The following is a 26,816-nucleotide window of genomic DNA, read 5'->3' on the forward strand; positions in this document are numbered from 1 at the left end:
GAGCTCCCTAGTGGTGGCAGACCCCTCCGGAACCACTCCAGCTACAGGTTCTACCGCCACCCCTGTGCCAGCACCACCCTCCTAGTAGCCCCCCATTGAGTTGCCTGTGCCCGCCTAACCAGGAGGGTGGGCATCTCCTTCGCCCCAGGCACCTCAGGCCCTGCCCCATTCAGCCCTACTGCCCTCAGTGAGGAGGCTGTTGACCTCCTGAGATACATCTCTGTAGGGCAGTCAACCATAGTGAATGCCATCCAGGTGCTGGCATCCCAGATGCAGCAATGCAATGCCTTCCTGGAGGGCATTCATGGTGATGTGGCTGCCCTACAGAGATCGTTTCAGGCTCTGGCCTCTTCATTGACGGCAGCCAGTGTCCCTGTTTCTTCCGTCCCCCCTCCAAGTACCACTTCCCAGTCCCAGTCTCCTCACCCCAAACCCATCCCACACACACATTCTGACAAGCATGCATACAAAACAACAGACAAGACTCGCACAGACAAACACAGGCAGCACACTTCAGTCTACAAGACCTTACACAGCCAACACACAGATGCACACACAACATCATCCACTACCTCCATTGTCTACCCCTCCTCCCTCACATTCACATCCGCACTCACACCTGCATGCCCTGCATCAACAGTCCCTGAACCTGCCACCTGCACAGCCTTGCTGACAGTCACCACAACAGCAGACCCGTAGACATGCACCCCACACAGCACATGCGCAGTCACCACCACCACCACCACCACCATCACCACATCATGCAGCACACCCACCTCACTTGCAGACACCACCACAACATCCATCCAGACGTCCTGTTTGACCTCCCCAACCCTGTATGCCCCCCTCCAAAGACACAGAAAAGCTCGCACTCAGACCACCAACAGCCATCTACCTCACACATGCACACTGTCCATGCACCTGCACCCAAGTCCAGCACACCTCCTACAACCACTCCCTCTACCTCCACTCCCATCCCTCCTCCCACATCTCACCCTATTGGCCCTAGGAAGCTTTTCCTTTCCCGCCTTGACGTCTTCCCTCCCCATCCCCCTTCCTGCCCGTAAGAGGAAGGTCCCACCCACAGCCCAGTACTTCCAGACCCAGTCTGACCCTGTTCCACCCCCAAAGTCTGCAGCTGCCACTAAGGGGCACATGAGTGTGACGCAGGCCCCCTGCCCCAAGGCCACTCCTCCGCCCCCAAAACGGAGGGCTAAAGTGCCACCCCCTGCCAAACAAAAACCCAAAAGCCAAGGAGCCACCTCCATAACCAAAAACTAAGGAGACCCCTCCCAAAACAAAGTCCATGGAGACCCCTCCCAAACCAAAAGCCAAGGAGCCCCCTCCCAAACCAAAAGCCAAGGAGCCCCCTCCCAAAACAAAAGCCAAGGAGCCCTCTAACAAACCAGAAGCCAAGGAGCCCCCTCCCAAACCAGAGGCCAAGAAGCCCCCTCCCATTGAGAAGCCCCCCCAACTGCCCCACCTTCTCACCCCCTGAGGTGCCTGCCCATTTCCAACATGATGCCCCTGGACAGTGGAGTCCTGATGTTGTCAGGAGTCAAGTTGGGGCTTGGACTTTGCCCTGTGGGCATTACTGACTTTCAATTGACCATTGGGCCTGCATTTAAATATGCAGTTTTGTATTTTTGGGATTTGGGCTCATCATCCAACAGGATTACAGTGGCTGGAACAGAGGGATGTGTCCTGGATTTCTTTGCTCCTGGGTCCTGTTACAGTTGATTTACTCTGCAGCTGCTTCTGGGTGTGTGGTGTGTGTGTATGGTGTGTGTTGTGTGTATGGTGTGTGTTGTGTTTGTGTGTGTTACTCTCACCTCCCACCCTCCCTCCCTTGTGTGCTAGGGAGCTGCACTCACCATCCCTTTTTTTTGTCGGTGCTCCAGGATGGCCATTGCATGGTACAGCATCGGGAAGACTTGCAGTTCAGGTTCCATGGTGTCCGCTGACTCCTCTGTGTCCCTGGAGGTGAGTGTCTCCTTTTATATGATGTGTTTCCGCCAGGCTTTTGGTGGCGTTGCTACCGCCCCGGAAATCCTGTCGGTATGATACGTCATAATATGGTGGGCGGATCCTTATCTTCCTCCTGCCTGTAGGAGGCTACCGCCATGTTCAGTGTTCATACCGCACTGGCAGTTGGTGTGGTACATTGGCTGTCTATGGGAAGGATTACTGCCATGGTCATTATTTGGCAGTCATTACTCCTGGCCTGGAGACGGTACTACCGCTGTCGCCAGAGTGGCGGTCACCTGACGCCAAGGTCATAATGAGGGCCTATGTGTATGTAGGGCCAAATCTGTTGTGCACAGTAAAAACATGGGTAGCAGTGATTGTGATCACATTTCCGAACATAAAGGATATTGGTCTCTATTCTTGGGAGGGCAAGATCGTGTTATTCCTGGAGTCTATTATGTTTATGGGGCATGCATACTTTACATTGCCCCAGGGATGGTATTGTACGTACTAATTAGCTGCAGTGTTCCCAAAGATTTACCATGTAGAACATTTAAATGATCCTGTGTGGAAATCAAAAAGTAGAACCAAAGAAGTAGTAGTGGTGCTGAAATTGTTAAAGATATGTTTGGTGCAATGATTCCATCTTCTGAAGTGATATTAAATGATCTTAAAATTAGAAAGTTGTCCACCATAATGGATGTTCGCAACTAGTACAGCTAGTTAATTGTTAGTTTTTGATGCTGAAATGATAGCTATTTGGTCTATGGTAATGCAGAACCGCCTTGCATTAGACAATCTTTTCGTGAAGGAGGGCAGAGCATGTAATTGAACATTCAGCAATGCTATACCTGAGAAGAGTGAGGAGATAAAGAAATATATTAACAACATTACTGGCTTAACGGGAGATTTAAAAGAACTGGAAGCTACAGGTTTATGGGAAGCAATTGGAAATGTATTTGCTAATTTGGCAAATGCTTTGGAAATTTACGACATGGGACAGTGGGTTCCATTTTGAGGCCTATTATGGTTATTGCCATCTGTGTGATTTGCCTCTTTATCATCTTTAATGCAAGGAAGAAAGAGCAACAATCAAAGGAGTTGAAAAGAACGAGAAAGGATATGGTATTAGAGGAGAGCCAGTGTAGACTCTATGATGAAATGAAACACTCAAAGAACACCAGATGAAATTGTTGAAAATCTCACGATTGTTTTTAATCTCATTTGATAAGATTCATATGTGTTATTGTCATGGCTAACAACGCCATCAGAGGGGGGATTGGATTAGTGCAGTTAAAACTCCAACCTTTACACGTCAGAAGTGCACAATCACATACTCGTATTTGACATTATACTCATTGTGTACCTTAACCATATTAACATGTGTGAAGCATTTACATGTATTAATGTCTGTAGAGACCATGGGCCAGATGTAGGAAAATCCTGAATTGTGACTCGCAAATTGCGAGTCAGAGAGACTCGCAATTTGCGAGTCGCAATTCAGGATGCAGGGTGGTGTCCCTGACACCATCTGCAACTCGCAAGGGGGTCGCAAATGCCCACCTCATTAATATTAATGAGGTGGGTCGCTATTTGCGACCCCCTTGCGACTTGCAGCTCTCACAGGGATGGTGGCCTGCTGGAGACAGCAGACCACCATGTCTGTGACTGCTTTTAAATAAAGCAGTTTTTTTTTGTAATGCAGCCCGTTTTCCTTAAAGAAAAACAAGATGCATTACAAAATGAAAAAATTAAACGTTTTTGTTTCATTTTTTGAGAGCAGGCAGTGGTCCGTAGGACGACTGCCTGCTCTGAAAAAATGTTTTCCATGCCATTCACAAAGGGGAAGGGGTCCAATGGGGTGAACAGTGAATCAATGAGTCATTTGCGGACCCCAATTGTCATAGTTGCTCAGCTGGGTCAGAGCAGGCTGGTAATATCTGTATTACGGTATTACCAGAATGTTTCTATCTGGCCCTGGGCCTTGGCTCAGTGGCCCATTAGTGGCCTAGCTCCCTGCCTGTTCATTACATGTTTGCCTCACTATCCGCAGCAGTCACCCACCCAGTACTGTACAGGCTGTGTGTCTATTTTACTCTGCAGCACTCGCCTTTTTAGAGTCAAGCCTGCGAGTGCATGTGCTAGCGCATGTGTATCACTTGCAAGACTCTGTTGTGTACAGTAAAGGGCTTGGAGCCTGCCTGTCGCTTACCATTTATTGGCTTGCGTGGCACTCTTCTTTACAGCCTCATAATTCATCACCAGGCCTGGCATAATTTCTGTTCCTCTGTGTGGAGCAGTGACCAGGCACTGATTGATTCAACTTCATCAGTTCTCGTCCGCTGTTCCTGACGTGATTGAGGTACTATTTTGTTCTTTTTAACTTTACGTGCCCTGCATACAGAAGTCCTGTGTCTGTCAGAAATGTGCCCAGCAGGACAAACAAAATTGCTAAGTTTTATTTTTTTTCGGTGATTTTCTTCTATTTTGCCAGGTCGTCTTTTCTCACTTTGCACTCATGTTTTCTACTGTTTTTGCTCAAGGGTGCTCTTCTAAAAAAATTATGATTCTTTTGTTATAAATATTGCAAAACAATATTGTTTCTTTATTATGTGTCATTCCTGAAATTATGCTTTAACACCTAATTGTGCAGTACACCCCAATCCACACCACTCCAATCCAATCCACCCCACCCAATCCAATCCACTCCCACCCCAGTCCAATCTGCCCCACTCAGTTCATCCCACTCCAATCCAAAACAATCTATTCCACTCCAAAATAATCTGCCCTGCTCCAATATGCCCCACTCCCATCTACCCCACTTCAATCTGCCCCACTCCAATCCAAAACAATTTCCCTACTCCAATGTGCCCAATCCAAAACAATCTGCCCCACTCCAATCCCCCTTACTCCAATCTGCCCCTCTTTAATCCAAAACAATCTGCCTCACTTCATTCTGCCCCACTGCAATCCAAAACAATCTGCCCCACTCCAATCTGCCTTACTCTAATATGTTGCTGTTTAATCCAAATAATTCTGCCTTACCCCAATCTGCACCACTTGAATCGGCCCACTGAAATCCAAAACAATCTTCCCCACTCCAATCCGCCCCACTCCAGTCTTCCCCACCCAAGTTCAAAACAATCTGTCCCACTCCAATACGCCACACTCTAATCTGCCTCATTCCAACTGAAAACAATAAACCCCACTCCAGTCCAATCCACTTTTATCCCAATCCAATCCACCCCTCTCCATCCCAATTCACCCCACTCCAAGCCACTCCAACTTCCATCCAATCAAATCCACCTCATTCCCATCCAATACATGTCATGCCACACCGACCCAATCCACCCAATCCAATCCACCCCACTCCAATCCTCCCTAATACAATCTGCACCACTCTAGTCAGCCCCACTTTAATCCAAAACAATCTCCCCCCCTCCAAACTGCCCCGCTCCACCCTGCCTCACACCAATCCCAAACAACCCACTCCAATCCAAAACAATCTGACCCACTGCAATTCAGCCCACTCCAATCCAATCCATCCCACTCGATACCAATTCACCCCTCTCCAATTCACCACAATCCACCCCACTACAGTATAGTCCACTCACCCCAATCCACCCCACACCAATCCAATCCACCCCAATCCAGCCCAGTCCAGTCTACTGCACTCCACTCCACTCCAATCCAATACACCTCACCCCAGTCCAAGCCACCCCAATCCACTCCAGTTCAATCCACCCCACTCCAATACAACCCACCCCACTCCAATCCAATCAATCCACCCCACTTGAATCTAGTCCACTGCTCCCCAATCCACCTCACTCCAATCCAATCCACCCACACCAGCCCAATCCATCCCATTTCACTTTAATCCAGTCCAGTCCAATGCAGTCCACATTAATCCACTGTACTCTAGTTCAATTCACCCCACTCAAAATCACCTTAGTCTACTGCACTTCAATCGGTCTACCCCTCTCCAATTATTCCACCCCACCCCACACCAATCCCCCCACCCCACCTCACTCCAATCCAACCCACTCCAATCCACCCCATTCCAGTCCAGTTTACCCTAGTCCAGCCCAATCCACCACAATCCACTCCACTCCAACCCACCCCAATCAACCCCACCCCAATGCAATATACTCAACCCCAATCCAATCCACCCCATCCCCAATCCAGTTCACACCAATATATTCCACAACATTCAAACCACCCTTATCTACCCCTCCCACCCCACCCAATTCACCCCACTCAATCCAATCCACTCTACTCAATCGAATCCACCATAATCAAATCCACCCCCCTCAATCCAATCCACCCCACTCAATCCGATCCACCCCAATCTGATCCACCCCAATCTAGTCCACTCCACTCCAGTCTACCACACTTCAATCCAATTCACCCCACAACACCCAATCCAATTAACCCAATCCCACTCCAATGCACCTCTCCAAACCTCCCCTTCATTCCACCCCACCCCAATCCACTCTGCCATATTTCAATCCACTTCACCCCACTCTACTCCAATCCTCCCCACTCTAGCCAAACCAATCCAATCCACCCCACCCCACCCCACTTCAGTCCACCTCACCGCATTTAAATCCAGTCCACTCCATCCCACTCCAATCCACCCCACTCTACTTCAATCCACCCCGCTCTACCCCAACCCAACCCACCCCAGCCCACCCCAGTGCAGTCCACCGCACTCCTCTTCTCTCCACCCCACCCCTTACCAATTCAAACCACTACAGTCCACCCCACCGTACGCCAGTCCGATCCAACACACCCCACCCCACCCCATCCCAGTTCAGTCTATCCCACTCCAATCCATCCACCCCAAGCCACTTCAATCCAACCCACCGCAATGCAATCCACGTGCTCCAATCCACTCTGCTCCAATCCAATCCACCCACCCCAATCCATCCCACTACAGCCCGCCATACCCCAAACCAATCCACCCCACTTCAATCCACCCCACCCCACTCAAATCCAATCCATCCCACTCCACTCTACCCCACTCCAATCCACCCCAATCATTCCAATCCACCCCATTCTATCCCAATCCAATCCACCCCATCCCAGTTTAGTCCACCCCACCCCACCCCAGTTCAGTCCACCATACCCCATCCCAGTTCAATCCACCCAACTCCAATCCATCCAGTCCACCCCGCTCTAATCCACTCTATACCAATCCAATCAACCCCACTCCAGTCCAATTGGCCCCACTCCAATCCACTGAAACCAATCCATCGCACTCCAATCCAATCAACCCCACTCCAGTCCAATCTAATCCACCCCAGCCCATTCCAATCCAGGCCACCCCATTTTAATCCAATCCACCCCACTCTAATCCAAACCACCCACTCCGGTGCAATCTAATCCACCTCACCCCACTCCAGCCCACTCCAATCCAGTGCACCCTACTCCAATCCAATACACCCCCTCAGTCCTATCACTCAATCCAAACCATCTACCCCAATCCAATCTAATCCACCTCAGTTGAATCCACCCCAAACCAATCCACCTCACTTAATTTCAATCCACCACACACCAATCCACCCCACTCAATCAACCCCATTCTATCTCAGTCCAATCCACCCTACTCTACTCCAATCCAATCCATCCCACTACCTCAATTCAATCCAACCCACATCACCCTATTCCACCTCATTCCACCCTACCACATTCTCTGCCACTGAACTCTTCTGCACTCTACTCCCTCACTCCACTAGAAACAAATCCACTCTATAACACTCTACTCCCTCCACTCCTCACCATTAACTTTTAGCCACGCTGGACAGCATGGTGTACAAAATTGCAAAACACATTGCCAAAGCCAATATCTCTTGTATAGGCGAGGCCTATTGGCTTTGCCAATGCTTGTTTTGTACTGTTCTACCACATAGGACTGCCCCTTACCGAATCGATAGGAGCAGGCTACAGGCAGCAAGTTATATTAGTGTTGGTGCCTCCTGCCAGAGTCAGTCTCTGGGACCCGGGTCATCCAGCTGGGGTTGGAGCATTCAAGTGGGCACATCGTATTCTGACAGTAACAGAGGCCAGATGAAGCACCTCAATGACATGGTTGAGAGGGCGCAACCATTCTGTTGCATCGAAACCTGCAGGGCGAGTGAAAGTCATGCAGTGTTTTTCACAAGTACCTGAGCATCAAGTTACTACACATAAGGTCAGTTTTTTTTTTAGGCGTGAGGAGGGAGGTTAAGTGATTTGCCCAGATTCACAGGATGTTTAGCCGATGCCAGGGCGAGGACTTGGCTCCCTAGCTCTAAAATCGACTACTCTGCCTGTTAGCATACAGTGGAGTAAATGGTTATATGTGTAGTGATATGTTGTATAGTACATTGGCGTGGAGACCACATCTCCCTTCACAATTCACAAGTCTGGTTACTGGTGGTGTGCACAGGGCAGTACTAAAGGTGGGCAAACCACTAAATAATTAGGAAGAACTGAGCAAAGTATCTGGCAAGTGTCCAAGAGCCATAACTAGAGCAGAGCGATGGATATATTTGGCACGTATATCGTTATCATTGCACCCTGTGCAAATTGTAGCACTGCATTCTGTGGGTTTCTTCGAAGGTATAGCTCCTAAACATTAACTTAGAAGCATTAACGTCCCCTGACAACGACATCATTTGTGAACGGAGAGGCAAGTCAGTTATTTTGAACATTCTATATGTAGTCTAGGTTGTTATTATTGATGGTACATCATTATAATTTAGTAAACCATGTGCAAGAGAGGTGTTAGTACAGTGCACACCCTGACGATGTATCTCAAGGTGTTCTCAAATATGACGATGAAGGAAAAGGAAGCACAGTGAAATAAAGTATTTGTCGAGGGTCATACAATTTGGGTAAGCAGGGAGCTGGTATTGATCCCAGATTTCTTTGTTTCACATTTTGGAATTCAGCACATAGATGGCATCCTTTTCTCTCTCCTATTTTACATGAAAGTTTTAGTATTCTATGTTTGGTTCCAGGAGCTACATCAGTATAGTGTAATAAATAAATGTACAGAATTCAGTTTTAAATCGACGTTAAACAAGAACTGTTTCTATAAAAATTACTAATTTAAGGAAGGCAGGGTACTCCGTTTTAATGTGAATATCACCTGCTTCTCCTGATGTAACAAATAAATCGGTTTCAGGTAATTCCAGGGCAGTCCCCACACATTCAGAGAAGGCAATTGTATTCATTAACATAGCAGGGGTCTGGGAATGTCCACAAAGTTTACTTCATACAAGTGAAATGCAGAGCTCCGCTGCCAGCAGGCCTTGATGCAGAGACCTCACCTTTTGTACTGTGTGCATTTTTCTTTTCCTTCTAATTGTGGATGCAGCTAGTTAGAAGAGCTGACCGTCAAGACTTTGTAGGGTGCTGGTGGAGAGAGATGCAATGGTAATAACGTTTTCAAATCATCTACTTTCACAAAACACTTTTTAATAAATCATTAGCATAACACCCCTCTCCTAGCACTTTCAAGACACTCCTGTAAAACTACTACAGTGCTTGGCAGCCCCTTGAGCTTGAGAAGAAAGTAAGAGTGTGGGCAGCAAAAGCCACGTAAATATTGGCTTGCGTATCGGTCCATATCGCCTTCGAGATAAGCCAGAGACAGACATTTAACTTTAAACATCAGAGACTATCCCATCTCACTAAGCACAAAGATTAAACCTTTGTTACATTTAGGAACACTTCATTCTTTCTATATAAACCAAACTTAAAATACACAAACATTACCAATGATACTAATACTTTAAATGTATAATATATGCACAACTACAGAAAAAAATACATTTCTCAACTTATACTTATACCTTTATTATATAATTTATTCAACACCTTCAAATTATTATAGCTCGCATATCTACATATATAGTGTATCAACTCGGTAGCTACACTAATTTCCTAATTATAACAGAGGCTTAACCTTTGGTTGTTTCACTGAATTTCTTTTTTTTTTTTTTGTGTTGTAATTTTTTATTACGTATATCAGCAGGTAACATACACTATAAGGTACAGTATAACACAGTATAACACAGCCACTCTGGGTAAGTAAATAAGTCATTTGCGTAAGACAAGTGTGCTTCACTCCGCACACAATATGTTGCAAAAAAAAAAAAAAAACGCAAAAATGATGCCTGAGGCAGAACAATGAGAACATGGCGTACATATCAAAGTCTATGGAACCATGTATCAGGGATAGACAACGGAAAAAGGTCAAGAGGAGATCATTATAATAGACAATAATAATAATAATAATAATACTAATAAGAAAAAGACTGGGGCAACCAGTGACAGGGAACGGATCGACCAATACCAAGAAGAAAGGGGGGAGGAGGAAACAGAAGGGGAGGGAGGTGGACTAGGGATGTATGCCCTTCAGAAAAATGCAGACAAAAGGGAAAAGGGAAAGGGGGTGGAGTTGGAGAAAAGGAGAGGGGGAGGCAGGGGAGGGGAATCTGCTGTCAAATGTAGACAGTGTTCCGAAGGGTATCCGCCGCGCATTTTTCCTATGTCTCGGTACATCATCCCCTTCCCCTTTTGCAAGTGACGTGAGCAGATAAGCAGGTGTTTGTCGCAAGCAGGATCCATCTCTGCAGCAAAGACTATCGGGCAGGGTGTGTATGGGGGCAGGGGAAGTCTCTCCATGAAAGTTGGGCAGTTCGAAAGTAAGGATTATGAGGGAAAAAGGGAAAAGTGGTAGGAAGGCGGGAAGTCCCAGGCCTCGCAGGATTAGTTGGGAGATGCTTAGAGAGGAAAGAAGAGGGGGGCTAGAGAGAAGGAGGAAGAGTGGGGGACATTGAATTAGAAAGAATTGGGCGGGTGGGGGGGGAGAGTGGGAGGGGTGAGAGAGGTCACGTGCAGTGAACCCAGAGCTAGGAGAACAAAAAAAAGAGAAGGGGGGGCATCAAGAGAGAAAAGGGAGGGGAAAGGGGAAGGGGGTGGGGAAATGGGAGGGGGAAAGAGAAGAAAGGAAAGAAAGAGAGAAAAGAAAAGGGGGAGAAAGAAAAAAATAGGGGGTACATAGGTTGAGCTGGAGAGTAGTAGAGGGGGCAAGAGAGTAGAGTAGACTAGACTAGACTAGACGTCAGTAAGGAAAGGGGCCCATACCCGAACAAAGATAGAAGCCTGGTCCTGGAGGTTGTAAATTAATCTCTCATGTTTGGCTATGTTGGTCATAGCCACAATCCATTCCTCGGGGGTAGAGGGGGTTTTGCAGATCTCCAGTGTCATAAAATGCATATTTTCGCAGTTGCCAAGGCTGTGTGTAAAAGTCTTTTTTGCGGTCGTGAAAGAGCCGGAAGGGAGGCCGTGTCATGCAACATGAGCAATGAAGGGGGCAGGGGATTTGGGAGCAGCATTGAATACGCCTGAACGTGCCCCACCGCCCTCCACAGAGGCTGTACCGACGGGCAACTACTGAGTAGGTGAAGTAGATCACAGCGCGGGACTATGCAGCATCAACAGGTCACATGCGGAAGAAGGCCAGCCGTATGTAGTTTCACCGGGGTCCAATACCAATCGTGGAGGACCTTAAAGAGGCAGAACTTTAAGCAAGCCTTGCATGTTCCTCTATCTAACGCTTCCACCATGTCTGCCCAGTCCTCCTTGTCAAAGGTCTGCCGAAGGCGGGTTTGCCAATGCAGACGCAGCTTATCCAGGACCGGTCGGGAGAATAGATGACTAATAAGGACTTCATACAGGCCCGCCATAACACCCTTATGTCTCCCCCATGTCACCAGGTAAGCTATTATAGGTGAGGGTTGTAGTCCCCAACATACAATATCAGTGTTTTGACACATACAATGCTGAAGTTGTAAGTGCTTCCACTTCTGTGTAGAATGGAGACAGAATTCCTCCCTCAGACTGGAGAAAGGCTTGAGCCTATTGTTTTCCAGCACTTGCTCTAGACGGGTTATACCGGCTTCCCGCCATTGCGGCCAGTTGAGGGCTAGTCCCCCTATGCGTATACCACAGGGGAGCCTGGGCGTACAGAAACGGGTGGACCCCCAGAAGTCGGTGGGCCTTCTGCCAGGCCACGCCCGTCGCCTTCAGAATTGGGTTCGGATCGCCAGGGGGGACGGAGGTCGTGCGGTAAAGCCCAGGAAGGCCTCCTCTGTGGGAGAGCAACTCTCTGTTAGAAATGGGGTCTTTGGTTGGCAGTCAGGTTACCCCCTGTCCAAGCAAGGACCCTCACTCTAGTCAGGGTAAGTCCCACACAATCCAAATTATCCTGTGCCCACCCTCTGGTAGTTTGGCACTGAGCAATCAGGCTTAACTTAGAAAGCAATGTGTAAAGTATTTGTGCAATAAATCATACAATAACACAATATAGCACCAAAAAAATACACCACACAGTGTTTAGAAAAATATATAATATTTATCTGGATATTTGAGGGCAAAACGATAAAAGATGCAATAAGAAATTGTAGAGATATCACTGAAAAGTGATATAAAGTGTCTTAAGTCTTTAAAAAGCAAACAAAGGGGGTCATTCTGACCCTGGCGGTCCATGACCGCCATGGCGGAGGGCGGCAGTAGCACCGCCAACAGGCTGGCGGTGCTTCCTGGGCTATTCTGGCCGCTGCAGTAAAGCCGCGGTCAGAAAAGGGGAACCAGCGGTTTCCCGCCGGTTTTCCCCTGGCCCAGGGAATCCGCCATGGCGGCGCTGCTTGCAGCACCGCCATGGGGATTCCGACCCCCTTCCCGCCAGCCTGTTTCTGCCGGTGTCCACCGCCAGAACCAGGATGGCGGGAACGGGTGCCGTGGGGCCCCTGCACTGCCCATGCCACTGGCATGGGCAGTGCAGGGGCCCCCTAACAGGGCCCCACAAAGATTTTCACTGTCTGCTTAGCAGACAGTGAAAATCGCGACGGGTGCCACTGCACCCGTCGCACCCCTGCAACTCCGCCGGCTCCATTCGGAGCCGGCTTCATTGTTGAAGGGGCTTTCCCGCTGGGCCGGCCGGCGGTCTTCTGGCGGTCGCCCGCCGGCCCAGCGGGAAAGCCGGAATGGCCGCCCCGGTCTTTTGACCGCGGAGCGGTCTTTCGGCAGGAACCGCTTGGCGGGCGGCGACCGCCGACCGCCGCGGTCAGAATGACCGCCAAAGTCTCTTTCAAGCACAAAGTACCTGGTTTGGAGTGAAAAATCTCCGCAAAGGGCCGCAGAGGAGAAGATGCGTGGAAAAATGGTGTGTGTGTCAGTTTCGCCCCTTCACACACGGACTTGCGTCGTTATTTTTCACGCCTTTGCCACTGCAGGAACTGTAGTGGTTCTTAGAGTTACAAACTCTGGATACCTGGTGGCATAGTCCACCATCACCAGTATGAATCTGTTTCCAGAGGCAGTGGGTGGGTCTAGGGGGCCAACAATGTCCATCCCAGCCCTCTCAAAGGGAACCCCAACCACTGGTAGTGGAATTAGAGGGGCCTTTGGAGTGCCACCTGTCTTGCAACTGGCTTGGCAGGTGACCCAGGAGTGACAAAACTCCTTGGTATCTTCAGACAGTCAGGCCAGTGAAAATGAGGGACAAGTCTATCTTAAGTCTTGCTTTGCCCCATGTGACCTGCCTGGGGCATGTCATGTGCAAGTTTCAACAAGAACTCTCTATACTGCAGAGGTACTACCAACCTCCTGGTGGCACCATGTTTGGGTTCTTTTGCTTCTGAGTATAGGAGGTTGTCCTTCTAATACACCTTGTGGGTGCCACTGACTTCCCCTGCTTCCTGAAGGACTCGCTGTCTTAACCCTTCCAGTGTGGGACAGGTGCGCTGTGCCCTACTGAACTCCTCCCTAGCAGCCCCCCCTGCACCTTCAAGTTCGGCTGTATCAGCCTTCAACTCTTCAGGTGTAGGTTCTACCAGGGGAGTGGATTCCTCCTCCTTAAAGGGGAAATCCTCACTGGAGGGTGGGGTAGGGGCAACATTTTTCCCCTTCCTTCTCTTGGCTTTGGGCGCCTCTTGGACCAATGTCCCAGGCTCCAAGAATCCCTTTGCTTTTTGGCCTGAGCCCTGGCATTTCTGCATAGGCCTCCAACTCCACTTCAGCCCAAGCTGAAGTCTCCAAGTCATTCCCCAGGAAACAGTCTACAGGTAAGTGTGTGGACACTACAATCTTCTTTGGTCCAGTAACCTCCCCCTCCAGATGAGATCAACAACTGCCATGGGGTAGCATACAATGTTGTTGTGGGTGTCAGTCACTTGTTACTGATGACCAAGTAGATGTTGCTCAGGGGACACCAGTTTTTCCGTCACCATAGTGACACTGGCACCTGTTTCCCCATAGACCTCTGCCTGAACACCATTCATCAAGGGCAGCTGCCTGTACTTACCCATGTTAAGGGGACAGGTAGCAAAATCAATGTCCCCACCTGAGACTAAAACAGCCTCAGTAGTTTCCCTAACTAAGCCAGCCCCCACTACACTTCCTAAAGTGAGCCCAGTTATTCCGTTGGAACGGCTATTATTGTCTGACTCACCACTACTGTTGTTAAGAAGGGCACTAGTGGTAGAGGTGGGGATTGTGATGGTGGGTGGTTTGGTGCTTTTCGTAGGGCAGGAGCTGTATCCTGCCCTATGTCCCTTGTTCCTACAGACATAGCACCAAGGCTTTTTGCTGTGGGGAGAGGAAGGGGATTTGGGCACACCCCCAGAGGAATTTCGTGGGTGTGATGAAGATTCTTTAGTTTTAGTTTTGTCCCCACCATTGTCCTGAGACTTACCTGCTTCCTTTTTCTTGTCCTTGTCACCCCCAATGTGAGCCTTTCTGCTCACCCCTGTTCTGACCCACTTGCCTGCCTTCTTTTCCAATTATTGGGGAGAAATCAGATTTGAGTCTACCAAGTACTGGTACAACACATCAGACACACAGTTGTTCAGTATATGCTCTCTCAAAATCAGATTGTACCAGCCCTCATAGTCACTGACTTTGCTGCCATGTAGCCAGCCTTCCAAAGCTTTTACCGAGCAGTCCACAAAATCAACCCCATCTTGGGAGGACTCTTTTCTGGTCTCCCTGAACTTAATCCTGTACTGTTCAGTGGTAAGACCAAATCCATCTAACAAAGCAGACTTTAAAACTGTGTAGTTGGCAGCATCCTCCTTTCTGACAGTAAGACGCCTATCCATACCCTTATCAGCAAAGGAGAGCCAAAGGATAACAGCCCACTGCCTTTGAGGGACCCTCTGCATTTTACAGACCCTCTCAAGTACAACAAACGACTTCTGAATGTCATCCCCCACCTTGTAGGTGGGGGGTGCAACTTTGCTAAGGTTTCTAGCAAAAGAGTCCTCCCTGACCCTAGGTTCTCTGAAAACAATCTGCTGTTGCCACCATGGGGTGCTAACCCCAATCCCTGTCTCTTTCTCTCCACTGCCAAGGCCTTCATGTCTAGGGCTAGCTGTTGCTGCTGCAGCCTCAGCTTGGCCTCCCCCAGCCTTCGTTTCCTAAGCTCCCTATCTAAAGAGTCATCTGGAGTTAAGCAGTTTGTCCCCTCTGATACAGAGGTGAAATAAGAGTGGCAGGATGAGGATCTGTCCGTAGGCTTGGTGACCCTCTGAACTAGTCCCCTGGGAACAAAGATAGGCCTACTAACATGGCCACCTTTGGCACTACATGTAGTGCTCCGAGCTACACTAGGGGGCTTACTAGGGACCCTGTGATCCTCTGAGGGACCCTCCTGACCCTTCTCAGTGTTCAGATCCTCTCTTTCTAACACTGAGGGGGTAGACACTTCCTCCTGTTCCACGCTACCAGCTTGTTTCTGGTCACCCTGGAGGAGCAGGCCAAGAAGAGCCTTGTTAGGATTTTTCTCTGTCTTCAGGTTCCTACTCTTGCACACTTCCCTCACTTCATGGAAGGTGAGATCCTCATAGGGAGAATCTATGTTCTGAGATGTGCTAGGTGCTGAAGACATGTTAGCGTGGTCTACTGAATGCTTAACCTCCCTAACTTCTAGTCTCTCTTATAGACGTTTGGAGCAAGGGCTATGCCTAGACCCCTCTCTTACCCAAACCCTAGAGACTATGGCCCTCATTATGACCTTGGCGGTAAATAACAATACAGTTGTGCTGACTGCTGCCAGCATACCGCCGCGGAGGAGGACATCAGTTTGCCACTTTATGACACAGACGTACAAATTCGACAGAAAACAGCCACAACCACAAATCTGCCAGACCCACTGAACGTGATAAACTGTTGTTACTACCACCCATAATGTTACTCCACCAACACTGGACCCTCCAAATAATGCCCCACCAATCACCATAGCGTGTTCAACGACGGTAAACCATTGGCGGTAAACACCGCCACAGTGGATAAGGACACCCAAAGACGAAACAAGACAACATTATCCAGTAAAAAAAACAAAAAAAACACACCTGATACAATTACACACAACCCACACACCCACCAACAGCACTATAAAACAGACACACACATCACCCACAATCCTTTGCTAACACAAAAGGCCGCAATAGCTAGCCATGCAAATCACAGAGACAACTGCACACACACACCACAACCACCCATTCAACTATCACGCACCACACACCCAACACCCCACCACATTACTCAACACCCTCTGCACAACACACACCACACAACACTCATGTCCCCACAAAGGCACCCCCGTTTCACTGATGAGGAGTTGCGGGTCATGGTTGAGGAAATAGTCAGAGTAGAGCCACAGCTGTTTGGAGCACAGATCCAGCAGATATCCATTGCCAGGAAGAAGGAGCTATGGTGGAGGATCATGAACAGGGTGAATGCCGCTGGACAGCATCCATGAACAAGGGACGACATCAGAAAGAGGTGGAACAACCTGCGGGGGAAGGTATGTTCCATAGCAGCAAGGCACCAGCTCGCCATCCAGAGGACTGGTAGTGGACCCCCGCCTCCTCCCCCACAGCTGACAGCATGGGAGGAGCAAGTCTTGGCAATCCTGCATACGGCTGGGACTCAATGTTGCCGGAGGACTGGACACTGGTGAGTCAATTTTACTACGCATCCCCCCATACCACCACAACCACCCCTTCCCCTGAAACCCATCACTCCACTCTATCTCCCATCTGCACCACCACAATTAACTAACCTAAATGCCAAGCCCTGCATGCCATGCCTACTGCATGCACATCCCTTCCAGCCCTGCCTGTACACCCACCACCAATGCATGCACAGCATGGAGAACTAACAATCCCACACTACATCGCCATACACAAACAAAGGTGACAGGGCAACAGCAACAATATAGGGGAAGGTAGGTGTTGGACCTGGCTTTTTGACAGGGACATCCCCAAACTTTTTGCCTCCTTCCTCCTATTTTTTCTGACCTGTTGTTGTTGGCTTTTGACCTCTGGGCACTTTACCACTGCTAACCAGTGCTAAAGTGCATATGCTCTCTGTGTAAATTGTACTACTGATTGGTTTATCCATGATTGACTATTTAATTTACTTGTAAGTCCCTGGTAGAGTGCACTACATGTGCCTAGGGCAGGTAGATTAAATGCTACTAGTGGGCCTGCAGCACTGGTTGTGCCACCCACCTCAGTAGCCCCTTAACCTTGTCTCAGGCCTGCCATTGCAAGGCCTGTGTGTGCAGTTTCACTGCCACTTTGACTTGGCATTTAAAGGTACTTGCCAAGCCTAGAACTCCCCTTTTTCTATACATAAGTCACCCCTAATGTGTGCCCTAGGTAACCCCTAGAGCAGGGCGCTGTGTGGGTAAAAGGCAGGACATGTACTGGTGTGGTTATATGTCCTGGTAGTGTAAAACTCCTAAATTCGTTTTTACACTACTGTGAGGCCTGCTCCCTTCATAGGCTAACATTGGGGCTGCTCTCATACATTGTTGAAGTGGCAGCTGCTGATCTGAAAGGAGCAGGAAGGTCATATTTGGTATGGCCAGAATGGTAATATAAAATCCTGCTGACTGGTGAAGTCGGATTTAATATTACTATTCTAGAAATGCCACTTTTAGAAAGTGAGCATTTCTTTGCACTAAAATCTTGTTGTGCCGTTCAATCCACGTCTGGCTAGGTTTAGTTGACAGCTCCTTGTGCATTCACTCAGACACACCCCAAACACAGGGTACTCAGCCTCACTTGCATACACCTGCATTTTGAATGGGTCTTCCTGGGCTGGGAGGGTGGAGGGCCTGCCCTCACACAAAGGACTGCCACACCCCCTACTGGGACTCTGGCAGACAGGATTGAACTGAAAGGGGGCTTGGTGCATTTCTTAGAGACTCTTTGAAGTCACCCCCACTTCAAAGGCACAACTTAGTATAAAACAGGGCCTCTGCCCTACCTCATCAGACACGTGCTGGAGAAGAACCCTGAACCAGAAACTACATCCTGCCAAGAAGAACTGCCTGGCTGCTCAAAGGACTCACCTGTCTGCTTTTCTACAAAGGACTGCTGCCTTGCTGTTGGCCTCCTGCCTTGCTGAACTCTTGTCTGGCTGTAAAAGTGCTCTCCAAGGGCTTGGATAGAGCTTGCCTCCTGTTCCCTGAAGTCTCAGGACCAAAAAGACTTCACTCTTCCTCTTGGACGCTCCGTGCGCCGAACTTTTCGACGCACAGCTTGTTCCGCGGCAAGAAAAACGCCGCACACCGACGCTGATCAACGCGACGCCTTCGGGACGACCGAAACTTTGATGCACGGACTCGCAAGGACAACGCCGCCCGACTTCCCGGGAGAAATGGACGCGACGCCTGCCGTGAAATCAAAACTTTGACGCACGGCCTCGCAAGGACAACGCCGCCCGACTCCGCAGGAGAAATCGACGCGACGCCTGCCATGAGATCAAAACTTTGCCGCACGGCCTCGCAAGGACAACGCCGTCCGACTCCGCAGGAGAAATCGACGCAACGCCTGCCGTGAGATCGAAACTTCGACGCGCAGCCCCGCAGAACGACGCGCAGCCGGAAAACAAGCAGGAAAATCCACGAACAGACCTGGGACATCTGGTAATCCCCGCGACCCACAGAAAGACTGTCCGCGCGCCGGAAAACGACGCCCGACTTCCCCGCGTGGAAAATAACGACGCAAGTCCGTGTGTGCTGGGGAGAAATCGACGCACACACCCTTTTTCCACGCACCTCTTCCTTTGTGGCCCTCTCAGGAGATTTTCCACCAGAAACCAGGTACTTTGTGTTTGAAAGAGACTCTGTTTACTTTCTAAAGACTTAAGATGTTTCATATCACTTTTCAGTGATATCTTTACAAATTCATATTGCAACTTTGATCGTTTTGACCTGAAGATACCCAGATAAATATTATATATTTTTCTAAACACTGTGTGGTGTATTTTTGTGGTGTTATGCTATGGTGTTGTATGATTTATTGCACAAATGCTTTACACATTGCCTTCTAAGTTAAGCCTGACTGCTTGTGCCAAGCTACCGGAGGGTGAGCACAGGCTGATTTTGGATTGTGTGTGACTTACCCTGACTAGAGTGAGGGTTCTTGCTTGGACAGAGGGCAACCTGACTGCCAACTAAAAACCCAATTTCTAACATTGGTGATCAGCGGTGACGATAGGACTTGTGTTTGTGCAGTGACATACAGTAGCTAAGTATTTCACTACCTACCCACAGTTGAAGGTCAACTTGATTTTTCATCTTTTTGGGCTCTTGGTTCTCTGATGTCCTCCTGGATATACTATTGATATTTTGGACTTTGGATTTTGTTTTTTGCTGATAAGATCTTATCAAAATGGGATTGTGTACCTACTCATTCTTTGTTCGTACTGACCACCTCACTAAGGCTGACCTAAGGAAGCTTTGCAGAAAATGGGGCCTTCCTGTAGCAAGGAGATCTACTAAGGCGGAGATGCTCCATCACTACATAGTCTGGGGGGAGGAAAGATGGGCAGAGAGAGAGGCAGCAAAAAAACAAATGACTAAGTACCCCTCAGAGGAGGAGGAAGACTTCTCACATGAGGAGGAAGACTACTCAGAGTTGGACAGTGACCCATAAATAGATGAATGGCTCCGAGGTCAAAGGCGACAGGAGCAACAATTAGAGGAGTATCTTGCAGAGGTTGAGGCAAAAAGACTCTTAGCCCTGGAAGAAGAAAAGGTTGCAGCTCAAGAGCTGAGCTGTAAAGAGCTGAAACTGGAGGCCGGAAGGGCTGAGTCCAGTTCAGATGGTGGCAGCAAAAATCTTGCATCTAGTACTGCTGAAGGAGGGCACAAGCCCAGAGATGTGGTGCCCAACTTGAAGAAGGGAGTTGACACACCCCAGGCGGTTCAAGGGTATGAGGTAGTTCCCGTTATGCACAGGGTCCCTGAGAAGGATTGGGGGACTGGCACAGGGAGTCATATTCCTACTGGGGGGAGGGACACTTTACTGACTCTAGCAGAGTGTGAGAGAGAAAAGGGTTCCCCCCTGGTGGACGTCCTGGATATAGAGTGTAGAGACATCCCAGAAGAGTATGGGTTGAGTGTCAGGGACAGACAGATACTGTCTCACCAGTCTCAGGAGGGTGAAGTAGAGTGCTTTTCCAAGGTTGAGTTACTGGGTGGTTGGGTGAAGGGTACTGTGGTTAATACATGTGAAGGGCAGAGTGATGTAATTGCTGGAGAGCATATGTCTGGTCCTTATTTTCCAGAGCTACGCCAACACCAGGTGGAGTGTGAGTTCTCTGACCCCAGGGAACTTACAATGGAGGCAGACTTCTGGGTGAGTACCAGAGAGTCTGAAGAGGCATTTGGGGGTGCTCCTGAAGGGAGTGGTCTAGGTGGTTCCCAACCGAGTGTGGTGGGAAAGGATTGTAGTGTCCCAGGTAGGTCCCAGGTCCTAGAGGGTTCCATGAGGGAACACCAGGAGGGAAGCCTAGCCTGTACCGTAGGGCCACCTTTTGAGGGAAGCCCCGCAGTGTCAGAAGAACTTGGGGGGGTGACTGTAACCAGCATCCCAACAGTTCTGGTGTCTGGCAGTACCCCTCCTAGTGAGGGGGTGCAGAAGTCTAGACATAGGGTTGAGAGGGGGTTGCAGACCCCAGTGGAGGACCTTGAGAGTCAGGGGACAGCTCTGAGAGCAGAGCCCCCCAGGAATGACCCAGGTGAAACCGTTTCTGGTTTGGGGGAAACCCAGACTCTGCCGGACGGGCAGAGGTCGGGAGACCTGCGCCAACCATACTCTTGTGTGGCCCTTGGGGACGGTGTGTCCCTTGTGGGGGGTGAGAGTGCCCCCCAGGAAGTCCTGGCATGCCAGGCAAAGATTCAACCTCAGGGTGGTGACTCTGGGTTGGATACCCAGGTTCAGAGGTTAAACTCTGACCTGGTGGGGGGTAGATGTGCCACCCAAGAAGTCCTGCTATGCCAGCCAATTGTCCAACCTCAGGGTGTTGACTCTGGGTTGGATGACCAGGTTCAGAGGTTAAACTCTGACCTGGTGGGGGGTAGGTGTGCCCCCCAGAAAGTCCTGGCGTGCCAGGCAATTGCCCAACCTCAGGGTTGTGACCCTGGGTTGGGGAACCAAGCTCAGAGGTTAAACTCTGACCTGGTGGGAGGTAGATGTTCCTCCCAAGAAGTCCTGCTGTGCCAGGCAATTGTCCAACCTCAGGGTGTTGGCTCTGGGTTGGATGACCAGGTTCAGAGGTTAAACTCTGACCTGGTGGGGGGTAGTTGTGCCCCCCAGAAAGTCCTGGCGTGCCAGCCAATTGCCCAACCTCAGGGTGGTGACTCTGGGTTGGGGAACCAGGCTCAGAGGTTAAACTCTGACCTGGTGGGAGGTAGGTGTGCCTCCCTGGAAGTCCTGGCCTGCCAGGCAATGGTTCAACCTCAGGGTGGTGACTCTGGGTTGGCTAACCAGGTTCAGGGGATAAACTCTGACCTGTTGGGGGGTAGGTGTGCCCCCCAGAAAGTCCTGGTGTACCAGGCAGTGGTCCAACCTCAGAGTGCTGACTCTGGGTTGGATAACCAGGTTCGGAGGTTAAACTCTGACCTGGTGGGGGGTAGGTGTGCCCCCCAGAAAGTCCTAGCATGCCAGGCAATTGTTCAACCTCAGGGTGGTGACCCTGGGTTGGATACCCAGGTTCAGAGGTTAAACTCTGACCTGGTGGGGGGTAGGTGTGCCCCCCAGAAAGTCCTGGCATGCCAGGCAGTTGCCCAACCTCAGGGTGGTGACCCTGGGTTGGGGAACCAGGCTCAGAGGTTAAACTCTGACCTGGTGGGAGGTAGGTGTGCCTCCCAGAAAGTCCTGGTGCGCCAGGCAATTGTTCAACTTCAGGGTGGTGACTCTGAGTTGAATGGCCCAGTTCAGAGGTTAAACTCTGACCTGGTGGAGGGTCAGTGTGCCCTCCAGGAAGTCCTGGCGTGCCAGGCAATTGTTCAACTTCAGGGTGGTGACTCTGAGTTGAATGGCCAAGTTCAGAGGTTAAACTCTGACCTGGTGGAGGGTCAGTGTGCCCTCCTGGAAGTCCTGGCGTGCCAGGCAATTGTTCAACTTCAGGGTGGTGACTCTGAGTTGAATGGTCAGGTGCAGAGGTTAAACTCTGACCTGGTGGGGGGTAGGTGTGCCTCCCAGGAAGTCCTGATTTGCCAGGCAGTGATCCAGTCTGAGGGTACAGACCCTGGGCTGGAAGACCAGGTTCAGGGTGTCCCTCCGGACCTGGAGGGAGGGGCTACTGATAACAGTGCCCCTACCATGTTGTCTTCTGAGGAGGCCACTCCTGGTTGGAGGGTGCTGGACCCCAGAAGGGAGGGCAGGGGGGGGAAGCCTCACCCCGGGCCCTAGTCCAACCTGAAGGTACAGGCCCCAGGTTGGAGGGCCAGTTGCAGGTTAACAGCCCTGCACTGGTGGAGGAATGGTACAGGGCGACTTCTGTAAGCACCCTGACCATGTTGGACTCTGGGGGTACCTCTCCAGGAGGGAGGGTACAGAGCCCCAGAGGGGAGGACCAGGTTCAGGCTGTCATCCCTGACCTGGTGGAAGGGAGAGTGGTTAAAGGGTGCCCAGCACCTGTGGCTACCACCCCCCACTCTCCACAGCCACAGTGGTTGGAGAGCTTTGAGACGCCTGGGGCCTGGCTCTCATCCCTGACAGCTGTCAGTAATCACTGTAGCTTGCTGTCCAGGTGGACAGAGTTATCCCTGGGGAGGGGACAAGTGTCACACCCCGGGGGTAGAGTGGGCAACACCACTGTGTTGGTCATGGTGGTACTATCCTGCTCCTGGGATACATCTGTGAGCAAAGTAAGGTTAGGTGCTGCACAGATGGGATCCGCAGGTAAGGAGAAAGGTTCCCCATGGGTTGGCTTAGTGGGCCCTGAGAGTATGGACAGAGTGATCCAATTGGAGTCAGGAAGGCGAAGAACTGGAGCATGCCCCTGCTGTTGTGGGCCTGGGTCCTTGTTCTGTCGCCTCAAACAGGGAAGTACATCAGGATAGTGATTGTTCTCCCCTGGCTTTAGGTTGGTAGGGGGTCATGTTGGACCTGGCTTTTTGACAGGGACATCCCCAAACTTTTTGCCTCCTTCCTCCTATTTTTTCTGACCTGTTGTTGTTGGCTTTTGACCTCTGGGCACTTTACCACTGCTAACCAGTGCTAAAGTGCATATGCTCTCTGTGTAAATTGTACTACTGATTGGTTTATCCATGATTGACTATTTAATTTACTTGTAAGTCCCTGGTAGAGTGCACTACATGTGTCTAGGGCAGGTAGATTAAATGTTACTAGTGGTGGTTGTGCCACCCACCTCAGTAGCCCCTTAACCTTGTCTCAGGCCTGCCATTGCAAGGCCTGTGTGTGCAGTTTCACTGCCACTTCGACTTGGCATTTAAAGGTACTTGCCAAGCCTAGAACTCCCCTTTTTCTATACATAAGTCACCCCTAATGTGTGCCCTAGGTAACCCCTAGAGCAGGGCGCTGTGTGGGTAAAAGGCAGGACATGTACTGGTGTGGTTATATGTCCTGGTAGTGTAAAACTCCTAAATTCGTTTTTACACTACTGTGAGGCCTGCTCCCTTCATAGGCTAACATTGGGGCTGCTCTCAAACATTGTTGAAGTGGCAGCTGCTGATCTGAAAGGAGCAGGAAGGTCATATTTAGTATGGCCAGAATGGTAATATAAAATCCTGCTGACTGGTGAAGTCGGATTTAATATTACTATTCTAGAAATGCCACTTTTAGAAAGTGAGCATTTCTTTGCACTAAAATCTTGTTGTGCCCTTCAATCCACGTCTGGCTAGGTTTAGTTGACAGCTCCTTGTGCATTCACTCAGACACACCCCAAACACAGGGTACTCAGCCTCACTTGCATACATCTGCATTTTGAATGGGTCTTCCTGGGCTGGGAGGGTGGAGGGCCTGCCCTCACACAAAGGACTGCCACACCCCCTACTGGGACTCTGGCAGACAGGATTGAACTGAAAGGGGGCTTGGTGCATTTCTTGGAGACTCTTTGAAGTCACCCCCACTTCAAAGGCACAACTTAGTATAAAACAGGGCCTCTGCCCTACCTCATCAGACACGTGCTGGAGAAGAACCCTGAACCAGAAACTACATCCTGCCAAGAAGAACTGCCTGGCTGCTCAAAGGACTCACCTGTCTGCTTTTCTACAAAGGACTGCTGCCTTGCTGTTGGCCTCCTGCCTTGCTGAACTCTTGTCTGGCTGTAAAAGTGCTCTCCAAGGGCTTGGATAAAGCTTGCCTCCTGTTCCCTGAAGTCTCAGGACCAAAAAGACTTCACTCTTCCTCTTGGACGCTCCGTGCGCCGAACTTTTCGACGCACAGCTTGTTCCGCGGCAAGAAAAACGCCGCACACCGACGCTGATCAACGCGACGCCTTCGGGACGACCGAAACTTTGACGCACGGACTCGCAAGGACAACGCCGCCCGACTTCCCGGGAGAAATCGACGCGACGCCTGCCGTGAGATCAAAACTTTGACGCACGGCCTCGCAAGGACAACGCCGCCCGACTCCGCAGGAGAAATCGACGCGACGCCTGCCGTGAGATCAAAACTTTGACGCACGGCCTCGCAAGGACAACGCCGCCCGACTCCGCAGGAGAAATCGACGCGACGCCTGCCGTGAGATCGAAACTTCGACGCGCAGCCCCGCAGAACGACGCGCAGCCGGAAAACAAGCAGGAAAATCCACGCACAGACCTGGGACATCTGGTAATCCCCGCGACCCACAGAAAGAGACTGTCCGCGCGCCGGAAAACGACGCCCGACTTCCCCGCGTGGAAAATAACGGCGCAAGTCCGTGTGTGCTGGGGAGAAATCGACGCACACACCCTTTTTCCACGCACCTCTTCCTTTGTGGCCCTCTGAGGAGATTTTCCACCAGAAACCAGGTACTTTGTGTTTGAAAGAGACTCTGTTTACTTTCTAAAGACTTAAGACGTTTCATATCACTTTTCAGTGATATCTTTACAAATTCATATTGCAACTTTGATCGTTTTGACCTGAAGATACCCAGATAAATATTATATATTTTTCTAAACACTGTGTGGTGTATTTTTGTGGTGTTATGCTATGGTGTTGTATGATTTATTGCACAAATGCTTTACACATTGCCTTCTAAGTTAAGCCTGACTGCTTGTGCCAAGCTACCGGAGGGTGAGCACAGGCTGATTTTGGATTGTGTGTGACTTACCCTGACTAGAGTGAGGGTTCTTGCTTGGACAGAGGGCAACCTGACTGCCAACTAAAAACCCTATTTCTAACATTGGTGATCAGTGGTGAGGATAGGACTTGTGTTTGTGCAGTGACATACAGTAGCTAATTATTTCACTACCTACCCACAGTTGAAGGTCAACTTGATTTTTCATCTTTTTGGGCTCTTGGTTCTCTGATGTCCTCCTGGATATACTATTGATATTTTGGACTTTGGATTTTGTTTTTTGCTGATAAGATCTTATCAAAATGGGATTGTGTACCTACTCATTCTTTGTTCGTACTGACCACCTCACTAAGGCTGACCTAAGGAAGCTTTGCAGAAAATGGGGCCTTCCTGTAGCAAGGAGATCTACTAAGGCGGAGATGCTCCATCACTACATAGTCTGGGGGGAGGAAAGATGGGCAGAGAGAGAGGCAGCAAAAAACCAAATGACTAAGTACCCCTCAGAGGAGGAGGAAGACTTCTCACATGAGGAGGAAGACTACTCAGAGTTGGACAGTGACCCAGAAATAGATGAATGGCTCCGAGGTCAAAGGCGACAGGAGCAACAATTAGAGGAGTATCTTGCAGAGGTTGAGGCAAAAAGACTCTTAGCCCTGGAAGAAGAAAAGGTTGCAGCTCAAGAGCTGAGCTGTAAAGAGCTGAAACTGGAGGCCGGAAGGGCTGAGTCCAGTTCAGTGGTGGCAGCAAAAATCTTGCATCTAGTACTGCTGAAGTAGGGCACAAGCCCAGAGATGTGGTGCCCAACTTGAAGAAGGGAGTTGACACACCCCAGGCGGTTCAAGGGTATGAGGTAGTTCCCGTTATGCACAGGGTCCCTGAGAAGGATTGGGGGACTGGCACAGGGAGTCATATTCCTACTGGGGGGAGGGACACTTTACTGACTCTAGCAGAGTGTGAGAGAGAAAAGGGTTCCCCCCTGGTGGACGTCCTGGATATAGAGTGTAGAGACATCCCAGAAGAGTATGGGTTGAGTGTCAGGGACAGACAGATACTGTCTCACCAGTCTCAGGAGGGTGAAGTAGAGTGCTTTTCCAAGGTTGAGTTACTGGGTGGTTGGGTGAAGGGTACTGTGGTTAATACATGTGAAGGGCAGAGTGATGTAATTGCTGGAGAGCATATGTCTGGTCCTTATTTTCCAGAGCTACGCCAACACCAGGTGGAGTGTGAGTTCTCTGACCCCAGGGAAC

This window comes from Pleurodeles waltl, chromosome 4_1, assembly GCF_031143425.1.
Source record: "Pleurodeles waltl isolate 20211129_DDA chromosome 4_1, aPleWal1.hap1.20221129, whole genome shotgun sequence".
Taxonomy (NCBI): Eukaryota; Metazoa; Chordata; class Amphibia; order Caudata; family Salamandridae; genus Pleurodeles; species Pleurodeles waltl.